Below are 23,876 nucleotides of genomic sequence, written 5' to 3'. Positions count from 1 at the left end.
TTTTTTGGGGAGTGCAAACATTCAGACCTTAGCATAGGACCTAGGGGATGTCAGGTCATGATTCAGTTTGATTAACTTAGTTAGTTACATGTTCTTTGTAGCAAGGTAGTACAAAAAAAATGTTATTCCAAGAGCTGGTAACTATCTTTTCTTAAGGAGAAATATGTCTTTGTTTAGAAAAAATAACTCACAAAGCCACACGGGTAGGTGAGACCCTGAAATTTGGTGAATGGAAATGAAGGAGTGAAAATGGTCATGAAGTTGCTGTGCATGAGAAGGGAACAGAAACACGGAGGTGAGAGGGACAGAGGAGCAATGAGGCTGAAAATGGGAGAAAAGAGAGGGCCGGGGTGGCCACACGGACAGGATGGTTCACTGAGGGACTTCTAAGGCTCAGAATGCCTGACATTCAGCTGGCAGCTGGCAGGATGCAGAGCTGTAAAATCTTCCCGTGACTTCCTAAACATAGTAAACTAGTGATAGTGTCAAGTTCATTTGCACCCACTGAGAGTTAGGGTCCTCCACAAACCTGTGCAGGCTCTCTGGCTGCCTGGCCAGCAGAATAAAGAGCAAGTGATACAGGCTCTGCTGGCTTCTGAGTCCACACCTAGGCCCTGACACTTGCACTTCTGCTTTCTCTGCCTTGGACTCTCTGTTCTTAGAACCCAGCCCCCATGCTGTGAGGGGGCCTGAGCAGCCCCATAGACAGGAGACATCTGCCTGAAGAGGAATCAAGGCCCTGACTAACAGCCCTGTCTGACCTCCCAGCCCCAATTCTCCAGCCATATGAGTGAAGCATCTAGGAGATTCATGAGGAACATTAACAGTTGTTGGTGTTTTTGGCCACTATAGTTTGCGCGGTTTGCCCCCAGATGCAGATAGCCAGGGCACTGAATTGTGAAGAAACTGCCTTCATGACAGCCTAGAGGAAGTTGTGTTGTGATCATTGAGGAAAGAGACTGAGTCCTACACCCAGGCCCAAGTGATAGAAACCTGAGCAGCATAGGCAGGAATGCTGCAGGGCTGCAAAAACTGAGTCAACTGGGTAGAAGCTGGAGGCTGGCGTCAAGAACTGGCAGCCCCCGGGAACTGGTGGAGATAGGGGGAGGGCATCAGGTTTCTTATCTGTTCTTGAGATAATTTTGTCAAGAACTCAAGAGGCAGGGTGATCTCATCTGATATTTAGGTTCCCACTCCCTGCTGGGCAGAACCCATCACGCCAGTCCACTCAGGTTGGGCTGTTCTTGGGCAGTGTCCATCCCAGATCTCTAGGCACTCCTCACACAAGATACCCACGCTGTTCCTTACACCTGGTCTTTTAGCAAGTGCTCTGCCAGCTGCAAGACAATGGCTATGAGGGGCACCAGGACCATTTTATTTCCTACAAATGCACCTGGACAGTGTGCAATGAAAAGAAATATAGTTCCTGCTGCACTGTGTGAGCAAGCAGAGCTGAGCATGTGGAATTTCCCCAAAGTTAAAGCTTCCGTTTCTCCTGTTCAACCAAATGTGAGTTGAAGATTTACCAAGAAAGAAGACACTTGCCAAGGTTAAAATGACTGTATTCGTTCAGTATTCTGAGCCCTTTCATATGACTCCTAATCTTCACAATAATCCTCTAATATACCAACTTGATTTTGTAAGTGAATTTATCAAAATTTATAAATTTTATAAAATAAGGCCCAAAAAGAATGACTACCTAGCTCAAGCTATGTATCTCATGGTGGAAGACCCAGGGTTTGAACCCCAAGAGCCTACATTTTAAGCGCTTTCTAAAGCACCACAAAAATGCATTAATTTTGGATAGTTTCTAAAACTAATTTCAGTGGATTCATGTCTATTTAAGTTACAACTGTGTATATAATTGCATAAACTTTCCAACACAAATAAATCTAAGCACGCCAGGCTTTGCAAGGAAACATCCAGCCTCGAAGAAAGCACATTTCATTATACAAGTAGTCATACTGTAAGTGGTATGAGGAAAGCAAAAAGACCATCTCAGTCAACACTCTGCAACTGGAATTCCCCTGAAATCTCTGTACGAAATCAGAAATTATCTAAACCATAAATGAGTTAACTAAACTACAGATCAAGTGTCTAAATACAAAAGCATTAGAACATCAGAGAGCAATACCATACAGGTAGATATCTGCTTATTTATTCCTGATGCTGTGACAGCATTTATGTCTATTTTTTTATTGAAGGAGCTTTTTCCATAGATAATTCAATACAAATTATTTGAAAGAAAATGTATTTTGTTATTACTTGGAATAGAAAAAGGCAATCATGTTGGAATGGAATGCAGATAAAAAATAAGATCATATAATAAAGGATACAGCATTTGGCAATTTAAGCAGAGCCATTCAAAGGTAGGTGATTCATGAATAAGCTGAAAAATGGTTTGACTAATGTTTCTGCACCACCTACTATGTACTGGGAAAATGCTATATTATCCTTCATTTTAACTGATAATGCAATGCTATAATTTGTAAAGGAAAATATTTATTTTGCAGGAAAGTCCCTGCAGGGGACATTGACGTGGGAGGAGCTCACAGGTGCTAATTCTCCTGAGGCTGGCACACCTTTCTTTTCACCTATACCATCCAGGCAGAAGAGATGCTCCCTCTCTGAGTGCCCTCTGTGTTTGTGGGGAGGGACATGTGCCAGAGTTCTGGCCAACGAGATGTTAAGTGAAGTCTTCTAGGTATTGGGTCCTGGGATAGAAATGATTGGCACAGATCTTCCCTTATTCTTACTGCCTTGAATGTCGATATGATGTCTGGAGTTAGAGCAGCCATTTTATTACCATGAGGAAGAGATTTGCAAAGATGTAGACTCTTACATTGTTGATATACTAAACCAATGCCAAGAACTGACTACGTGCAGATTTCTTGTCATTTTAGAGAAATAAGCCTTTAATTATTTAAGATACATTGAGCACAGTTTTGTTTTTGTTTTTGTTGCTGTTTGTTTGTTTAGCCAAAACATTCTTAACTCTGTATCCCTTGTATTATGTGAAGGGGATACAATGGATATTTATTCTTCTTTATATTGATAACTATAGAAATGAAGTTTGGGTGTTTTCTTAACACTTAAAGATAACTATTCATGGCCATAAAAATAGGACATATGACTTCAATATTATGAAAAAATGATTAAAGGCAATATAATCCATACAGCAAAGAAAAAAAGGGGCATAAATACAGAATACAGAAATAGAATGACAAGAAGATCAAGTATATCATATCCATTGCAACAAAAATGTAAATGTGTTAAACTTTCTATCAAATGATAAAATATCTCCTACTGGTAAATATATATCCAATTATATAGGTCTAAAAGACACTCCAGCATAAAGTGATAAAGAAAAGTTAAAGATAAAAGGAATACTGACAGAAGTACTTCTATAACTAGAATAATGCATCTTATTAGAGGTTAAACGGGAAAATCCTGTCATCACCTGCTACATGGATGTAGGCACAGAAAGGCATCTGATACTATTCAACGTTCTTCTCTGACAAATTCTCCTAATAAACTCAAATAGGAAGAAAATTTGCTGTCATGGTAAAGACTAACTATCTTCAGGGAGTACCACTTGAAGCATTTCATTATTGTCTATATAAAGGTAAAAATCCCCATAAGCTTCGTATTTGTCATTGTTTTATCAAAAGTAATTAAGCATCCTAAAATGGTATGTTAGAAAAATAGAGATGATCATTATTACTTTCACACAGAAAAAAAAGTCTACCTGGAAAACAGAAGAGCTGCTGAGATACTAACAAGAATTCATTAAATGACCTGTTAATAAATAATAAATCAATGCGTGTCTTTACCCACAGTAACCAGTTAAAAAAATAAAATAAAGATTCCAGGTATAATAGCCACAAAAACGTAACATACCTCAGGCTAATCTCAAAAAGAAATGTACAGGACTTCATAAAAATATTATAGCACTGTACTGAGAGATATAAAAGACAATGAAGAAATGGAGAGGGCATCATAGTCTTAAGTGAGAAGGTCTGATATAGTAAAAATATCAAACTTTAAACTATAAATTTAGTGAAATTCCAATGAAAATTCTTATATAACACTTTTTGAATCTTAATATGATTTTAAAGTTTTTCAAGAAGAAAAAATGGATAAAATCGGTCAAAAAGTTATGAAAGAGAGAAAGAGAGAGAGAGAGAGAAAGGGAGGGAGGGATAAAACAGAGAGGAAGAAAGGGAGGGAGGGGAAGGGCAGAGGTGGGTTGTCTTAACAAATATGAACAGTAAGTTAAAATAGTCTCTTATTATCCAGAAATAATCACAAATATCACCAGGACAGATTCAAAACTTAGAAGCAAACCCATGAATAGTATGTGATAAGAATGACATTAAAAATGAATGGTACAAGGTGACAGATATGTTAATTTGGTTGATTGAATCATCCTATGTTGTATACATATACCCAAACATCAAATCGTACTCCACGACTGTATATAATTATAATGTGTCAATTAAAATAATATTAACAGTAAAATTATTTTTAAAACTAACACTAAGTGGTTAATTCAACAGATGTGAGATCACTTATAATAAAACAAAGTTGGATCCCTACTTGTGGCTTGCACCAAAATAGAATCCATGAGTATGAATGATCGCAGGGTCAAAAGGGAAGTAATAACTTGGAGAAAATATCTGCATTATATGTGTATGATATTCTTAATGCCCAAAGAGATCTTCTAAATAAGAAAGTGAGAAGCATCTCAATAAAAAGATAGTTAAAAGATATGATTAGGTAATCACAAAAGAAGACAAAAACGTTTGAAATGACCAGAAGTAGAATGAGTTCTATAGCAATGTTCCATTTCTCACTTAGAAGCTTGGGAGATATTTGGAAAGTTGTGGTGATGTTTGGTGATCAAGGAAAGGTGGAACAGAAAACCCATCGGGCTGGGGAGTGTAAATTAGTAGATTTCACCATGGAGAGTAATTTGATGTTATTATAGCAACCTTGCAGGAAAGTATCCCAAAAAATAATCTCAGATGAAGACAAATTAAGAACAAGGGTGTCAGAGATGTGATAGTTACAATGGTGAATATTGAGAAAAAAAAACTTAGGAGGCCAAGAATAAAGGAGTGGTAGTCCAAATTAGGGCACCTCCATTTGAAGGCATGCTATGCAGTTATGAACAAATGTTTTTAGAGAATATTTCATGGCATGGGAAAGAAAGATGAACAAGAAAAGGGTACACTATCATATAGATGAACGGTGTCAGCAAGGAAGAAGAGCAGGAGGTGGTGGGGAAGGAATGGCTGGAATTCAGTTCTCTTTCTCTCTTACAGGAAATGTATGTCCTCAGGGTCCCCAGGGTGATAAGTCTGGATAGAACCATTGAGTCATAGCATTTGGACAGAGACCTCAAGTGAAGGATTTTTTTCTTCAGTTCTTAGAGGTAGTTATGCTTGTTTCCCCCCATGCTAAAAGATGGAGGCTAACCCAGTGGGCTGACAGTGTGTATCTGAGGCAATTCTTCTCACCGTGACCATTGGTTTGTCAGATTTATTTGCAGCAGTAATTCATACCAGACAACTTAACACCATTGCTGTTTCCTCCCTGGCAGTTCAGGGACATTGAGATGAATCTTCAAAGTGGCAACGTAGCTCCAGATGCTGGACACTGTCCCAGAAATGGGCCATTTGTCCCATGTGGGCGCCTACAGAAGCTGACATCGCCCAAGCTCAAGCCACACCCATCTGTCAGGGAACAGGTTGGCTGGTGCTTCTTGAACTAGAGTTTGTAGAGTTTGATTTGAGAGAAGTCTACAGTATTTGGAGGAATTTTTTTTTTTTTTTTAGAAGACTCACAAATCATCTGTGCTGACTAGGCATTGGATACCTGCCCAACAGGTACATATAATCTTGTCCCAATACATAGACATAAGGGTCACTTATACGAATATCCTATCTCCTACACCCTTTTAATTGATGAAAACCCCATCCTTTATTGCATTTTGCCATTTTTGCAACACTTGTTATATAACTATATTCCAGGCTACAAAGAGAGGCTAACAAAGGCAAGTCAAGAAAACTAAGACATGATTCCTGCTAGTAAGCATCCCACGGTCTACTTGGAAAAACAAATACATAAGCCAATAACTAGAACTCTGAGTACAGTGGAAAGGATGTGAAAGAGGGGTTGTGGGAATTGGAATGTGATGCTCAACCCTGCCCCCAGGGAGATCTGTCATACAGACAGTGACATCCGAGCTGTCAATATGAGTCTTCAAAACAGACAGGCACATTTCCCTTGAAAGTCACAGCATGTGCAAAGAGGCAAAGATGCAGAAGTGGGAAGAGCACAGAACTTGGTATCTGCAGGCACTCGGGCCACCTGGGTAATTTTACATTGATTTCTGGCATCCCTTGACATGACCATGAAAATCCAATTTAGTATAGGTTGCAGTTTTTAACCAAGGACTCCTGGAGCCGAGAGAGGCCTGAGCAGACTCTCCAGGGACCCTGAAGCCCCTGAAAGCAGGTATATTTTCCTGGTCCACAGCTTTCATGAGATTCTTATGGGTCCATCACTCTCAAAGGTTCCAAGGGTCATGTAGATATGGTTAACTCTTGTGTGGCTGGACTGTGTCTCATGGAAAACCTTGAAAAGAGAGAACCACAGGAGTTCCCCAAGACCTGCTTACATTCAGGCAAGGTTGATATCTTTGAGAATAAAAGTCCTCTCCTTTCACAACTGCAGTCCCATCGGTCCATGTCAAGCTTAGGTTCTGAGTGCTGAAAGGAAGCTCACCCAGCAGAGGTTCCCCCCAAGACTTCTCTAACACTAGGCGCCGGGGAAGAGATGCAATGCAGGGGTGCAGAAGCAGCATCCAAGTATCTACCCTCTGAAACTGCCAGTGTCTCCAAGGTGCAACCAGCTTGGATCGTCACCTGCCAGAAAGAGCAACCCCAAGCACCTCTTACAGGATTAAGTAAGGACCAAAATAAACTACATGTATGAATGCATTTTGAGAAGTATCAAGATGTGCTCAGCTATCACACTGTTGAAGGGCGAATGTAAACAGAGATAGGAGGCTGTGCTCCAGGCACACCCACATGGTGACCTTTTGGCATCTGAGAGGGCAGAGTGCTGGCTGGATTTTGGTGCTCCCCTTGCCCGCTTGTGCAGTGAGCAGCCTGCATAAGACACCTTGGACTTTTTCCTAAGGGCAGGCTGCTTGGGCAGCATAAAATGATAATAAGGTCTTTATTTGTCCTGTGTTATATACTATCCATGGGTTTTTTCTCAATTAATCTCATTACTATCCATAACCCCAACTATATTAATAGATAGTTGAACAGGCATTAGTATATTCATGTAAGCAAAGGAAAAAAAATAAAGGATTGGTTCACCAAAGAAGTAATACAGGTAATCATGATCAGTAAACACGTAAAAACCAAAAAGCTTTCCCTAGTAATTCAGTAAATACAAATTAAAACAAGATACTACATTCGACCTGTCATATTGGCAATATCGGCTTTAAAGGCTAATGCTTGTTTGATACATTGCAAAATTTACTGAGTAACTACTAGTTACCAAGAAGTAAAACGGGCAAAGAGGATACAGAGAACCTCTGTACCTGCACCAGTATGACGAAGTCCCTGTCCTCAGTGGGCTTCTAGTCTAGAGCTGCTCAGCCTTGCACAATTGACATTCCATGCCAGATCATTCTTTGGGTGGTGTGTGTGGTTGAGGGAAGGGGTATCCTAGGCATTGTAGGATGCTCAGCAGTGCTCAGCCTGCACCCATTTGTTGCCAGTAGCACCCTCTCCATTTTTGGTGAGGATAAACAAAAATGTCTCCAGACATTACAAAATGTCTCCTGGGGGGCAAAATTGCACTTGGTTGACAACCACTCACTTAGGGTTAACAAGAAAACTGCAAAATCATATTTATGAGCTGTTTGTGGGAGGAGTATGTTAATTGAAGGGCAACCGAAATGAAGCCTTAAACTTCCTCATACATATCACTCAAGCAAGTGAACTTCCACCAGCACAGGTAAACAGCAAGAGACCCTGGCACTGCTTGGTTCTGAATAAAGAAGCCAAGCCTTGCTAGAAATTCCAACCCAAGTCTGCACCATCCAGGATACAGAGTTCAAGTTTGCACTTCATCTATAGGGCAGAAATTCCAAACCAAAATGAACATAACATTTGCATTCAGGCTGAGGAAAATTGGTCTATAGGGACGAGTTTGTGTAACCAAAGTTACACAAAATTGTCACAATATATAGCCTCACCAGCTGAAGATAAAATGAAAATTAAAAATTCTAACCTAGATGAAGAAAAGCTACACTGTAACAGAGAACCAGCATATACAACAAAGGTAACTGATCTATCCAATAACTTAGAAAAATTGAAGAATTAAAGGGAGTAAAGAATTAAAATACTCCATTATGAAAGAACAAAATACTATAAAAGAAAGAAATGATGGATTTAATTTTTAAAAATCTAGAAACGAAAAATACAGTCACTAACATGTAAAACTCAACAGATATAGCTGGAGAGCAGAGCTGAATAAATCACTAGTCACGCAACAGAAATTTAGAAGATGGAAGTCGTGGCAAGAATTTCAAATCATAAACAATAGAATGAGAAGGCCAATGTATAGTCAAAACAAGTTACAAGTTATAGTCAAAACAAGAAGATAACAGAGATGGAAGAAAAGCAATCTTCAAAATGAAATCATTTTGAATTTTTCAAAATTGAGGATACAAATAAATCCTCTGTTGAAAACATATGAAATATATACCCATTCCTAGATGTGTCCCAGTGAAATGAAGATTACCAAAGACAAAGAGAAAACCTTCAAAGGAGCCAGGAGGACAAGCAGTTCTCCACAAAGGAACAATAATGCGAGTGGCAATCAACTTCTCAGTAATAATAAAGACCACACACGAATGGAATGGACTATGAGATGCACATGTATGGACTATGAGAAAGAAAATCTAAAACTTGATATTAAAATAAGCCATAGTTTAAGAGTGAAGGCAAAAATTAAGACATTTTCAGACAAAGACTGAAAAATTCACCACTCACAGACCCAAAATGAAAGAACTATTAAAAGAAGTTTTGACTAATAAGAAACAAGTATGAAAGAGTGAGAGTCAAGAGACAGCTGCAATCCCTCTATCAGTAAACACGTGGGGAATTAAATGTTCATTGATTATAAAAATAATCTTGATAATTACTAATTTACAGAGGTTAAAAATATGGTGACAGTGTAATACTAAAATAATATATCTCAGAAAATAGAATGAGTAATCAAATTTAAAAGTTTAGAGCCAGGTGCAGTGGCTCATGCCTGTAATCCCAGCACTTTGGGAGGCCAAGGTGGGTGAATCACCTGAGGTCAGAAGTTCGAGACCAGCCTGGCCAACATGAAACACCATCTCTACAAAAACAAAACAAAACAAAAATTAGCTGGGCGGGGTGGCGGACACCTGTAATCCCAGCTACTTGGGAGGCTGAGGCATGAGAATGGCTTGAACCTGGGAGGTGGAGGCTGCAGTGAGTGGAGATCAAAACACTGTACTCCAGCCTGGGCAACAGAGCGAGACTCCATCTCAAAAAATAAAATTAAATAAATGAAGTTAAAATGCCTTCATGTTGTTCGGGAGGATAGAAATGATAAAAATGTTCATTAAGTCTAGAATTCATTTCATTAAATCTAGTGCTCATGTTATAAATTTCAAGTTGGCCATAAAAATAATTGTAATCAAATGTGGACTTTTCATACCAAAACAGATAAATCAGGGAATAAATGAACTCTGAATAATTATTCAGTCTGTAATAGAGACTAAACAGAGGAGAAAAAATATTTTTAAAAAGACAATAAATTAAAACCACAAAATAACATAGTAGAACTAAACTCAGTAATCACAGTAGATATAAATCGGAAAAATACTAAAGTTAGAAGACAGAAATTTTGAGATAGAATCTATCCACCTCAATGCAGTTAAAATTAGAGCTGTAATAACACCAAAAAAGATGAAGGTGAGAAGGTGAAAAGCAGAAAGATGCCAGCAATTTGGCAGACACGTTGGGGCAAGCACAGAAAGAACTTACCCAGCAGCCTGATCTTGTCACCAAAGCCACATACAGCCTGTTCTCTGAGGAAGTCCCAGCATGCTCAGAAACTCAATGATTATCTCTGAGAACCTGAGTTTTGAAGTTCTCTGGCTCCAGTGAGCTCCAGGAACCCTGTGAAAAGAACCAGTCAAGCTGTGTTCTAACACTGCCCAAGGAACCTGAGCCACAGACACAGAGAAGACCTACCCCTGCTGCCAGTGAAGACACATAAAAAAGCTCATCAAACTGAGCATTTTCCAAAATAAAACCGTATTAAACAAACAAAATGGCAGGTAAATAAATGTCCTAATGTGGTGTGTCTAGGAGAGAGAGTTCAGTGGTCGAGTGTTGGTCTCAGGGTTTTCCTGGAAGTTGACGAGCAGCTCCTGTAATCCACATAGACAAGTTACATGAAGAATGATTAAAACAGTTTTGGAGAAGAATGTGAAAGGCAGTATTGACCACTCAGTTATCAGCTATTAATCCTACATGAAATTAAACATGCGTTTTTGTCCCAGGGGTAAAAAATTAGGACCTTGGAACAGGGTAGCACAGAAATTAATATCTGGAACCCCGATATGGAATAGAATTAGCCTTAAAAACTAGCAGTGAATACACAGATCATTCGATACCTGACAGTGGGGCAGTAAGCCACTCATAGGGAAACAATCTCATTAGATCCATACCTTATATACAAACAAACTCCAGATGAATTTTAAGGCAAAAATCACTAGAAGGAAAACTGAAACTTTTAGGACAATGATAATCATCTAACTTTTCTTGAGTGAATATCAGATGCCAGGCACTTTTTAGGACTTGACATAGGTTAACTCTGTGAAATCTGCAAAACAAATTAACAAAGCAGGTACTGTTATTACCCCCTTTATATAAACCAAGAAATCTCAGTCCAGAGAGAGATCTTTCCCCAAGTCACAGAGCTACTCAGCATGAGTGCTTACCAGTGGATCACTAAGGTGGAACACAGGGGAGTGTCTCCACAGTGTTGCAGTAGGTATGTACTTCTTAAGACACCCAAAGTATATAAGACACCAGTAAAGAAAAGGGCCAGACACAGCAGCTCACACCTGTAGTCCCAGCACTTTGGGAGCCCGAGGCAGGAGGACTGCTTGAGCCCAGGAGTTCAAGACCAGCCCTGGGCAACACAGCCAGACCCCATTTCTACCAAAAAAAAAAAAAAAAAAAAAGCTGGACATGATGGTCATGCCTGTAGTCCCAGCTATTCCAGAGGCTAAGGCAGGAGAATTGCTTGAGCCCTTATGATTAAAGCTGCCATAAGTCGTGATCATACCACTGCACACGAGCGTGGACAACAGAGTGAGACCCTGTTTCGAAAAAAAGAAAATATTGACAAATTTGACTATTTAAAACATTAAATTTTCTTTGACAAAAGACATTATAAACCACATTAAATGATAAGTTCGAATCTGACAAAACAATGTCTTTGCAAGACATGTACCTGGCAAAGAAATCTTATCTAGACTACATAAAGTAGTCCTATAAAATAATAAAAGAAATCCATTCAAATAAAAAAAAATTGACAAATCGTAGAAGAGGAAATGGGAGGAGCAAATGGAAAATATGTTCCACTTCCTGAGTAATAAAGGAAATGCAAATGAAAACAGTAGGATAGAATTCCTACATATTCAGATAGGCAAAAATGTGTCATCTGCCAGTGTTCTGCCCAGAAGGCCGTGCCAGGGTTGTGAGTCGGAACAGCCCCTTCGGAGGCGAGTGGGTGCCCCTGCAGCCGCACATCTCACAGAAGCCTCTGGGGTCTGCAAGCAGCCTGCTTCCTGTCCCATCTCTGTGTAGACAGCTTCCTCATACTTTGTCATCACAAAACCTTATTTCTTCCTCGTATCTGTAGGTGCCATTCAAAGCCCCACGGAAATTCTCACACAGAACACAATGAGCCATTAAATGGAACATTGAAGATGAATATTTAACTACACAGAAAAGCATTCAACATATATGGTTAAATGAAAAGGGTTTGAAAACATTTTGTATAATAAAGTCCAATTTTTAAGTAAAGAAATATATCAGCAAAGAGAGAATATGCAAAAACTATACACTAAATATGCTCTCTGTTTACAGTTGTCTCCTGGTATCCAAGGGCGAGTTGGTCCCAGGACCTTCTGCAGATGAACTAGCATAATATTTGCATCTAACCTACAGACATCCTCCCATGCACTTTAAATCATCTCTAAATTACTTATAATACCTAATCCAACGTAAATGCCACGTGAATGATTGTTACATTTTATTGCTTTTTATTTGTATCATTTTTTAAGTGTTATATTTATTACTTTTTTTCTAATACATTTGATCTGAGGGTGATGGAATCCTCAATGCAGAATCTGTGGATTACGGAGGGCTGACTGCACTGCCATATGTTTATTTCTAATTTGTTTTACATGTACTTTTTAAATGTTTCTTTCTTTTCTTTTTATATGGCCTACTTTCAAAAAATTAAATCTTCGGGATGAAATAAACACTGTAACTTTTATAATTTAATAAACACTGTTATATCATACACATACACACACACGTCCGTATATATGAATGTTTTGTTTTGCTTCCCTATTCTAGGCTCTGTGTTAAGTGCTTTATCTGCCTGAACTCCAGGCCCACTTCCCAGGTGGGGAGACTGAGGCTGAGCAACATTACATAGTTTGCCCTCAGTCCAGCAGCCAGGACTCAGAGTGGGCCTGGCTGACACTGACACCCTTGCCCTCCTCCATCATGCTGTTTAGCCAAAGACCCAGCTGAACCCCCAAGCCTAGGCCTTCTCCCCCAGGCAATGCGAAGACACAGGCGGGTCTCCTGGCTGCACCACTCCCCCTCGTACCTCCGTATACAGGTGCTACCTCATGTTCCCAAAGGATGAAACCTCAGGTTTGCAACGAAGTTAAATATGTCTCATGTCATGGTGGAAGAATTCCCAGACTCTCCTCCTTTCAGCAGAGAGAATATCTCGAGGGAAGACCTCTACCTAGACTGACTCTCAGCAGAAAAGGCCACGCCATGGTTATAATGTGAGGAGACCGTAATGTTAACTGAGCATTTACTGTGTGTCTGACAGACGCTCTGCAGGCCTCACCTCCTAGGAGGCCAATGGACTGAGTCAGGCCTGCCTGAGCTTCTGTGTTCATTTCCTAGAGGTGCCTTCACAAAATACCACCAACCGGGCAGCTTCAAACAACAGAAATATATTCTCTCCCAGTTCTGGAGGCCAAAAGTCCAAAATCAAGACGTCAGCCAGGTTGGTTCCTCCTAGGGCTCTGCGGGTGGGTCCTCCCCTGCCTCTCATCCGGCCTCTGGTGGTCCTTGGAGGTAGGTGATGCTGATAGTCGCAGCTCCCAAGTCCCATGGCCAGGTTTGGTCTCCACCAGCCAGGCCCGTCACTTCACCGAAGCTTACAACAGATCCCTCATAGGATAAAATAAGATGATACCTTAGTCCAAATAAACAACAAAAAATGTATTTCGTGGCTGAGCACGGTGACTCACACCTGTAATCACAGCCCTTTGGGAGGCCGAAGAGGGAGGACCGCTTGAGCCGGAGAGGTTGAGGCTGCAGTGAACTATGATCATGTCACCGCACTCCAGGCTGAGTGACAGAGAGAGTCCCCGTCTCAAAAAATAATAACAAAACAAAACAAAATAAAATAAAATATGTGTTTCTCACAGTTGTGAGGGCTGGAAGTGCAAGACTCAGATGCCACAGATTCAATGTCTAGTGAAGGCCAGCTTCCTGGCTCCTAGATGGCTGTCTTCTTGCTATGCTCTCAAGCGGAGGAAGGGCCAAAGAGTCTCTCCAGGTCCTTTTTAAAATAAAATCACTAATCCCAATTACATGAGGGATTAAGATTCAAAATATAAATTTGGGGAGAACACGTTCAGGCCATAGAAGATGACTTTGTGAACTGCTTTCCACAGGGTCTGAACACAAAATAGGTGTTCCATCATGATTTCCTGCCGTCAGCTGCAGCAGCAGCTTTTTGTCATACTTGGGTACAGCCGCCGTGTCTGGTCATGACAGTGGGACACCTTGGGTTTGCATCTGGCCCGGCTCAAACATTCCAATGCACTAGAACATTCTCTAGCACTCAATTCAACTCAGCAAATGTGTACTGGGTGCCCACACACCCAGCACTCTGTTAGCGTTGAAGTTACTGAGACAATGAGGCCTTGACCTCAAGGAGGAGCTAGAGAAACAGAGACACAGCTGTCCAAAGAGATGGAGGCTGGAATCCCAGGCTACCTTTCACCAGCATGACTGACTTGGCCAAGTTCCTGAAACCTCTCTAAACCTCAGTTTCCATATCTGTAAGCACAATGTACAGGACAACTCTTACCTTGTTGGGGATTGGCAGGGCCCAATAAAGCAGCACTTTCAACACTCCTGATAGGCCGGGCGCGGTGGCTCACGCCTGTAATCCCAGCACTTTGGGAGGCTGAGACGGGCGAATCACGAGGTCAGGAGATCGAGACCATCCTGGCTAACATGGTGAAACCCCGTCTCTACTAAAAAATACAAAAAACTAGCCAGGCGAGGTGGCGGGCGCCTGTAGTCCCAGCTACTCGGGAGGCTGAGGCAGGAGAATGGCGGGAACCCGGGAGGCGGAGCTTGCAGTGAGCTGAGATCCGGCCACTGCACTCCAGCCTGGGCGACAGAGCGAGACTCCGTCTCAAAAATAAAAAAAATAAAAATAAAAAATAAAAAAAAAACTCTTGATAAAAAGTAACCATTTAATAAATGCTAGTGATTATCATCATGGGCAAAGCAGGAGAGGAGAGTGGGGTGGACGGGAGATGTGGAAGAAGAGGCGTTGGGGATGGCTTTGCCAAGGCAAGCTCTACAGAAAAGGTAGAAAGTGAAGCCAGGCATTCCAGGGGGCAGACCCCCTGGGAAGGTGGTGAGGGACACAATGTTCTAGGTACCCCTGACCAATGTGAGGGGCCATCACATAGTGGGGAATACAACATACAGGAGAACAGAAAGATGTTTCCAGGGGCAGAGCAGGCCCTAAGTCCAAGCTGAGGTTTTCCATCCGGTTTCAGGGAGAAAGAACTTCAGGTTTGACCCTCTCTGGGACTTTTTAGACATGAGATTCTCTGAAAGGACATTTCCATTCCTGTTCCTGAAGTCTGATCTCCAGGAAAAAAAAAAAAAAAATTGTATTAGGGCTGTTGGGACTGGTGGTTCTTTATTCTCTAAAAGTAATACAAATTTGAATATTGCTTTAGCATTTACAAAAACTATCTATGACCCTGAGATCGCACCACTGCACTCCAGTCTGGGCAACAGAGTGGGACTCTGTCTCAAAAAATTAAATTAAATTAAAATTTAAAAGTGGGTATAAATATGACTGCAGAACTGCCCTGAGCTGCTACTCTGAGCACACTGCCTGCGAGGTGGCCTGTTCTGTGGGAGCAGTCATGGGGCTGTAACACTGCCATCTCAATAAAGCATTTTCTTCTGCCACCGGCTTACCCTCAGATTCTTTCCTGGGTGAAGCCAAGAACCCTTTTGCTCTAAGCCCCATTTTGGGGCTCATCTGCCCTGTATCAATGTAATTTTTAGGAAGCTCCATTTTTTCATCTACAAAACATGAATGATAAGGAGAGTATCTACCACATGGGGTTAAATTGAATATTATATATGAGACCGTTAGCACACTGCCCAGCACAGAGTAGGTTATCAGCAAGTAGTGGCTATAATAATAGTGTATGTTATGATTATTATATTTCTGCTTCTAAGAGATCTTAAATCCATGCACATTCTCTCCAATGCCATCATCTTAGTCTAGGCCACCATTATTTCCAGGCTCTGGAATGGCCCCTCAGTTCCACTCTTCTCCTCTAATACAGTCACCATATCACAGCAAGAAGGAGCCTATCACACAGATTAGGTTGCTTTTCCCGTTGCTGAAATCCCTGCAATGGTTTTTCCATTATTTCTGCAAAATCCCTCCCTCTGGGATGCCCAGCCTGTGCCCCCGCCCATGATCCTTTCAGAGTACTGCGCCACAATCAACTTCCTTTACTCCCTGGAAAATCCTATTCATGCCCTGCCCCAGGGCCTTTGCACAGGCCACTCCCACTCCTTGGAGCTTGCTCCCAGGTGTTCACTATCTTGGAACACTTGCCTCCTCCTCATCCTTTCCAAGCTTCTCAGAGACGCCTTCTTTGTAACAACCAGCTCCAAAGCATCACTCATTGCACGCAACAGTAAAAGTATTCTGTGTATGTCGTCATTCTCTTTCATGCTGTTTCTCCCATTAGACCGGAGAGAGAAGTGAGGGAGAGAGCAGTGTTCGTGTTCTTGCCTGCTGGGTCTCCAGTCCCTAGCTCATGGTTCTCTTTGTTATAAAGAAGGAAAACAGGGAGGGAAGGAGGGGACCGTCTGTGCTGCAGTTGGGAGCTGCAGGTAGAAGGGAGACATGGGCAATTCACAGCCAGTGGCCCGACCGTGCACGGTGAATTTTTCTTTGCCTGCTATCATTGACTGAGCTTTTATCTCAATCCCCCAGTCTTCCTAGAGAAGAACACTTTAACTGTCACCTATGGACCTATTCAGTTTAATCCACCAAATTTTTAGTCAAATGTGAATTTATTTTATCTTACTCACTAGTCCTGTTTGGGCAAATCGTCATACATTACTTTACCCTCCAACCCCTTCTCCCTGTCTGGGGGTGAAGTGGCAGAGGAGGGTGGTGATCCATCAGCCCCCTGCCCGTCCGGTCTCTGCATGTGTATGCAGGTGCTAGACCCCCATCTCTTTGGCTGGTGGGCATTCTTTGGCATGGCATCTGCCTGTGGTCCCCGCCACGGCCTCCCTGCATCCTCCTCTCCAGCCTTGAAAAGGTCCTGGTCCCTGCTCTCTTAGTCTTTCACTTCCTACCCCACCCACAAGCCTTGGAGATACTCCCTAATGTCCTTGCAGCTTGGCACTGGCCATAGGGAACTGGGAGCCATCTTCAGGTTCTCTGTGGGATCACAGCAGTCCCACAAGATTCTAGAGTTTGACAGCAGGAGCAGGACACCAGCCCCTCTCCTTCCAGAATTCCCTTCAACCTTCCTGAGCAGGTACCTAACCCTAGCCTCCTTCTCTTCCTCTCTGTTCTTCCATGTCTTCCCTGCACTCCCAGTCAGGGGCAAATGCTATGTTTTGCATAACGTCCTGCTTTGGACCTCCTTGTAGCTTTTTGCAATGCACAAATCCTTTGTTTAATTTTTCTATCTTATATAAAACCTAGTTATTCCAAATCATAAATGTTTGTTTTTACCTGTGCCTTTCTGTGGCTTACAAACCTCAAAGAAGATATTGCCAGTTTTCCAAAGTGGTTGCACTAATTTCTACTCCCACCATCAGCATATGGAACTTCTAGTTGTTCCATGTCCTTTTCAACTTGTCCTTCTTTATAGACACTGATGGAGATGCAGTAGAATGGCTTAGTTTCAATGTGCATTTCCTAGATGACTAAAGTGGTTAAGCACCACCGTTCCATGTTTATTGAACAACTGAGCATCTTCTTTTGCGATGTGACCGTTCAAGTCTTTTACTGATTTTTCTATAGGGCTTTCAGTCTTTTTCTTATTAATTTCCAGAAGTATCTGTTTGGCAGCCCCTAAAACTGAATATGTATATGCCCTATGATCCGTCAACTCCACTCTTCAGTATATATTCAACAGAAATGCATTCACATATTCATGAAAATACATGCACACAAATGTTCTCAGCAGTGCAACTTATAATCCCCAATCTGTAGATGCCCCAAAGGCCCCTCCCCAGTGGCATGAAAGATTCAGTTGCCCCACATCAGATAATGGAATATCATCCACTTTGAGAGTGAATGGGCTGCAAGTGCACAGAGCATGAATGAATCTCATGAACGTAATGTACAGTGAAAGAAGCCAGGCACATAAATAGCACATACAGGATGACTCCATTTTATCAAGCTCAACAAACCAGACAAAACTAATCTATGGCTCCGAAGTCAGGCTAGTGGCTAACTTGGGGCAGAGGAGAAGGAGGGGGCATGACTCCTGTCCTGTAGCTTGGCTTAGGTGCTGGCTACATCCACATGGATTGCTCACTTTGAAAAGTCATCAAGATATAAACTTTTGACGTGCACTTTTCTGCATGCGAGTTATACGTGAACAAAACGTATAAAACTGTAAAGTTGAGTAAAGACAAGTTTGTTCCAGGCTCTCAGAAGGAAGGTGCACATAGGGTGGAGAGCCACTCCAGAGCCACTAGGAGTAATTAGGAGCCATGAGAAGTGGAAATGCACGGTGTGAATACTCTGAACCATCTCCTCCATATGCATCAGCCACAGCCAGGAGGTCATCAACTGCAGGTCATTTTTCCCTCTCCTTCCAGGGACATTTGGCAATGTTGAAGACATTTTCAGTTATCCAAACTGGGGGTTGCTACTAGCATCTAGTGGGTAGTAGAGGTTGGGGATGCTGCTAAACATCCTAACCGGCACAGGACAGCCCCTCCCAACAAAGAATCACCCTTCCCAAGTCATCAGTAGTGCTGAGTTGGGAAACCTTATCTAGTCCAGCATCCGTGTTTTACTGATGGGGAAATGCAAGAGATGGATGCCCGAGATCCTGTGACCAAGGAGCTGCAGGCATCACGTGCGAGCTGGGGTTCCGGGTCTGTGTCCCCGACCTTCCTGGTGCAGGAATTTCTTGTTGGCCCTGTCACCTGGACCCAATCTTCAGACTTAAGGTGTCCAAATGATGAGTTGTAAAACACTGCCTCCCATCGACTCCCCTGGGAAATTGGAGATACCCACCTAATTAAAAAATCGGACAATTACATTTTAGAGCATATAAGTACCCTGTTCTGTGGTTATTGCTTTAGATTTTATAGGGAACTTGGAAGGAAAGTATTATCAGCCAGAAACATCACAAGAAACTTCTGGTGTTAATGCACGGTGCCAGGCTGACACCGGTTACATAAAACGCTCAAGAAGTGGAACATTTCACAGGTGGTACGGGCAGGTCCAGAGTCATTTTTATTCATCATCTAGTTATGTTTTCCAAGGGCAGGAAAGGGGGGGAACACCTTTCTTTGAAGCTATTTATCTTCTTTCACTTAGAAGATCATGTTTTGAAGCCGTGAAGCCTAAACACATCATCACAGAGTTTCAGCAAGATGCTTTCCGAAAACAGTAGTCATAGTATTGGTTAATCTGTACATTCAAATAGAACGAAGCCTCCATTGTGGACTATTTTTATCCAAGCCGTCACGGCGGATGGATTCATATGCCATTCAGACATGTTCCCAGTTGCAATGAAGTTCCAACCTGTTGTTTTCCCCAGACTTCTGCCTCCCCAGCTTGAAACATCGGCACTTAAGTGTATGCAGCAATCTACCAATATTAACATGTATATCAAACCCAAACAATTGGCTGAGCCTTTCACGCGTGCCAGGCTATGAGCTGGGCACTGGGTTTGGGGAGGAAGACAGTGAGATACAAAGAAGCTGGAGCACCCAGGCTCCAAGCTCTCAACAATCTTAAAGACCTAGGAGTAAAAACACACACATACACCAGTGGAACAGGGTGGAGAACACAGAAATAACTCCATACACTTAGGGCTAAGTGGCCTTTCCAAAAGTTACTGAGAATACCCACTGGGGAAAGAACAGTCTCCTTAATACATGGTACCAGGAAAACTGGCCAGTCACATGCAGAATGAAATTGGACCCCTATCTCTCACCCGATACAAAAATCACCCAAAATGGATTAAAGATTTAGGTGTTGCAAGACCCAAAACCATAAGACTACTAGAAGAAAACATCCATGAAATGCTTGATGACATTGGCCTGGGCAAGGATTTTTTGGATAAGAGCTCACAGCACAGGAAACAAAACCAAAAGCAGGCAAATGGGATTACAGCCAACTAAAAAGCACTATACAACAAAGGAAACGATCAACAGAGTGGAGAGACAGCATGTGAGAAAATATTTGCAAACTATGCATTTGATAAGACGCTAATATCCAGAATATCTTACAAGGAAGTCAACTCAATAGCAAAAAAAAAAGTCCAATTTAAAATGGACAAAAATTCTGAATAGACATTTCTCAAAAGAAGACATTCAAATGTCTAATTGGCATATTAAAAAATGCTCAACATCGTCATAATGAGGTATAATGTTCAACATGGGTTTGTTGTTGTTTGTTTGTTTGTTTTTTGAGACAGAGTCTAGTTCTTTTGCCCAGACTGGAGTGCAGTGGCGCAACCTCGGCTCACTGCAGCCTCTGCCTCCCAGGTTCAAGCAATCCTCCCACCTCAGCCTCCCCAGTAGCTGGGACTACAGGTGCACACCACCATATCTGGTTAATTTTTGTATTTTTAGTAGAGATGGCATTTCACCATGTTGCCCAGGCTGGTCTCAAACTCCTGGCTTCAAGTGATCTGCCCGCCTTGACCTCCCAGAGTGTTGAAGTTACACGCATGAGCTGCCACTCCCAGCCTCAACGTGTTTTATATGTTGTTAAACTGGGGATCAGAAAGGGATAGAAATCTTCCTGAGGCCAGCCAGCCCATCAGAAACAGAGCCAGGGCTGGAACCCAAGTCTCTCGCATCCCTAGTTCAGTGCCTATATCTTAGGTCCCTTTTAGCTGGAAATAACAGAAAACTTGACCAACCTCAATAAAAAATGGTTCCTTTCACCTACAGGACAGGAAGTCTGGGAAGGTGGCTGATGCTTCATTTGAGGGGTCTAATGCGACCACGGCTGAGGTCTCCACAATTTCCCTTGGACTTTTCTTCATGTGTGCAAAATGGCTGCCAAAGCTCCAGATACCATGGAGGAGTTCACGATAAGAGGGAAACGGAAAGGAATCCATCTAAATTCAATTTAGAATCCATCTAAATTCATGTCTGTGAGTTCCACATCCCTGAATTCAACCAACTGCAGATCAAAAATATTTGAGAAAATAATTGTATGTGTACTGAACAGGTACTGACTTTTTTCTTGTCATTGTTCCCTAAATAACGTAGTATAACAACTATTTACATAGCACTTCCATTGTGTTAGGCATTATAAGTAACCTAGAGATGGTTTAAAGCAGACAGGAGGATATGCACAGGTTATACGTAAAATTACACCGTTTTATATCAGGGACTTGAGCATCTGCAGACTTGGGTGCTTGCGGGGGGTCCTGGAGCCAATCCCCCCTGGATATCATTTTTCTCCCCAAAGCCAAAGCTTTTCCTGCAGCCTCCCAGAACACTTGTGTGTAGATACAGCCACTCCTAGGAGTCTGAGAAAGTGGATATGTCAATTTCCACCCTCCGAAGAGGAGACAGAAAAGAGAGAAAGGACTTAGAAACAGATATAGGATTAACCAACCTGAAACATCTGCTTCCATTTCCCTTCCATAACTCACATCAGTTGGGCAAACACAGACTTGTGGCCTGCCACATGCTGGGGTGGTACTGATTAGCAGCCCTCCAGGCTGTCCTTCTCACTCTACAGCAGACGTTCCAAAATCTAGTGGATCACATACAACACTTAGGAAACACCGCAAAGGTATGTATTTCCAGATCCCACTTGAAAACTATGAGATCAGAAGACTAGAAACAGGGTCCACGAATGTGTATTCAGATGGAGATGGACTCTTGTCATTTAAGAAATAAAATACGGTAATGCCTGCAATCCTAGCACTTTGGGAAGCCAAGGTGGATGGATCACCTGAGGTCAGGAGTTTGAGACCAGCCTGGCCAACCTGGCAAAACCTCGTCTCTATTAAAAATACAAAAATTAGTCAGGCATGATGGCATGTGCCTGTAATCCCAGCTACTTGAGAGGCTGAGGCAGGAGAATCGCTTGAACCCAGGAGGCAGAGGTTGCAGAGAGCCGAGATTGTACCATTGCACTCCAGCCTAGGCGACATGAGTGAAACTCCGTCTCAAAAAACAAACAAACAAACAAACAAAAAACAGTAAAATCCAAACAATATATAAAGTTGTCCCCACAATCCCAGTACCCAAACACTTATTTCTTTTCTAAAGGCCCCTTTTGTAGCAAGTTCCCTGTGGGTCCTTTGAGAAATATTTTGAGTACACACAAGCATGTGTGTAAATCTCTCCAGCATTTTACACAAATTGAAGCTGACTGCACATTGCAGAGCACTCTGCTTCCTCACTATGTATCTTGGAAACTGTTCCACATCAGCACATGGACATCTGTTTCCTTTTTTTTTTTAATCATGGCTGCATAGCAGAAAATTTGTCTCTTGTAAAAGTTCCCCAAGCAGTTGTGAGAGCAGGCTAGGTGTGGGGTTGATGGGCTGGTTGGTGCTGCTAGCGGGTTGAACAGCCCTTGATAAAACAGCAAGGGCGGCATCCAGCACGAGCCAAGCCCTGGGATGCCTGCCAGCACCATGCTAAGCTCACGGCACAGATGCCTTTATGTGACCCTCTCCATAACCCCAGAAGGTGGGATTATTCTTCTATCCCACTTTACAGATGAGACATTGCAACACAGGGAAATTAAGTAACCTACGCAAAGTCACACAGCAATGCTGTCACAGACAAGGCTGCACTCTGATAACCTGGACTCAGAATCAAGCCCTCACTCTGGTCAGCACGGCGTGCAGCCCCACCCAGCAGTTCTGCGCGATGGCAAATTATCTGGAGCACAAGAAGAAAGACCAGGGTCTGGCCTGGGATCCTCCTGATCTGTCCTGCTGCAAGATCTACCATAGAGTTAAGTGACTACATCTGGGTGAGCTGTGAAGCAGGGAAATGTACCAGTCACTGGAGCGGGGAGCAAGCCAGGGTGCAGCTCCATCCTTCTCTCCCTGCATCACCTGCCACCTCCCTGCTCCTCCTCCCAGCAGCCTCCCCTTAGCAGCTACAAAATCTGGCACCCATGATGCAGCCGTCAGTGTGCTATGTGCAAAATCAGTGGAAGCTTTTGCATGGATGCCTGGGACAAGAATTCATGTAAGGACTCAGAAAGAGCAATGCCTCAAAATTCACACACACACACACACACACACACACACACACACACACACCCCCAGCATTTGGTTGATGTCTCTTCCAGGGTCAAGGGTGATGACACGACACTCACCTCCCAGCATGCCCTAGAGTCTGGCACAGAGCCGGTGCTCAGTGGATGTATGTGGTATTGATTTAATTCCTGAAGGAGCTGTGCATCCCTGAACGTACCTGAAAACCACGGCTGCAGTGATGGAGTTAAATTCGTCATCTGATTCTTTCTGAAATTATATTCGGTCTGCTCTACAAAGCACTATGCCAGGCACTGGGACAGACGAAAAGCATATGGCCCTTGTTTCCAAACCTTCCTGTCTTATAAGGGAGACAGATGTGCACAGCATTAAGTACATGATAAGGCAGAATGTGGTAAATACTACAGCAAATAGACAGGGGGTCGTGAGAGTTGAACTGGTGTGAATACTTGATGAACATCTGTTTCCCACAGGACCCACCGGCCTGCAGCTTCCCCCAGTGCCCAAGCTTGTCTGCGCTCCGCGCTGCTCCATCCTCGGGTTCAGCACTTGGGGACCTGATCCCTGACCGAGGAAAGCTGGCTGACAGCCACTTGCAGAGTGAATGAAGTACGATGGCTTTGGGTGGTTTTCTAAGCTACTTTCCATGCTGCATTTTATTGGATCTCAGAAGCTGACTTCTGATATAGCAGTGGATATAGCAGCTCCTCTAACAACTTGAGCCTCAGCCTCTCTG

At 42.5% G+C, this 23,876-nt stretch overlaps 2 long non-coding RNA genes across 3 annotated transcripts in view; one reads left to right on the top strand and one right to left on the bottom strand.

The window, feature by feature from the left end:
* Nucleotides 1-23,876, bottom strand: part of LOC110740468 — a 157,038-nt gene that overhangs the window by 48,315 nt on the left and 84,847 nt on the right. The window lies entirely within an intron of this gene.
* On the top strand, nucleotides 5,315-6,095 carry LOC116270833. The gene is made up of 3 exons (XR_004179135.1): nucleotides 5,315-5,437; nucleotides 5,543-5,891; nucleotides 6,036-6,095. It is a non-coding gene; the product is annotated as an uncharacterized LOC116270833 (long non-coding RNA).

The sequence above is a fragment of the Papio anubis genome, chromosome 16 (genome assembly GCF_008728515.1).
Source record: "Papio anubis isolate 15944 chromosome 16, Panubis1.0, whole genome shotgun sequence".
Taxonomy (NCBI): Eukaryota; Metazoa; Chordata; class Mammalia; order Primates; family Cercopithecidae; genus Papio; species Papio anubis.
The sequence above is the reverse complement of the archived record's forward strand: the minus strand, read 5'-3'. Positions and strand labels throughout refer to the sequence as shown.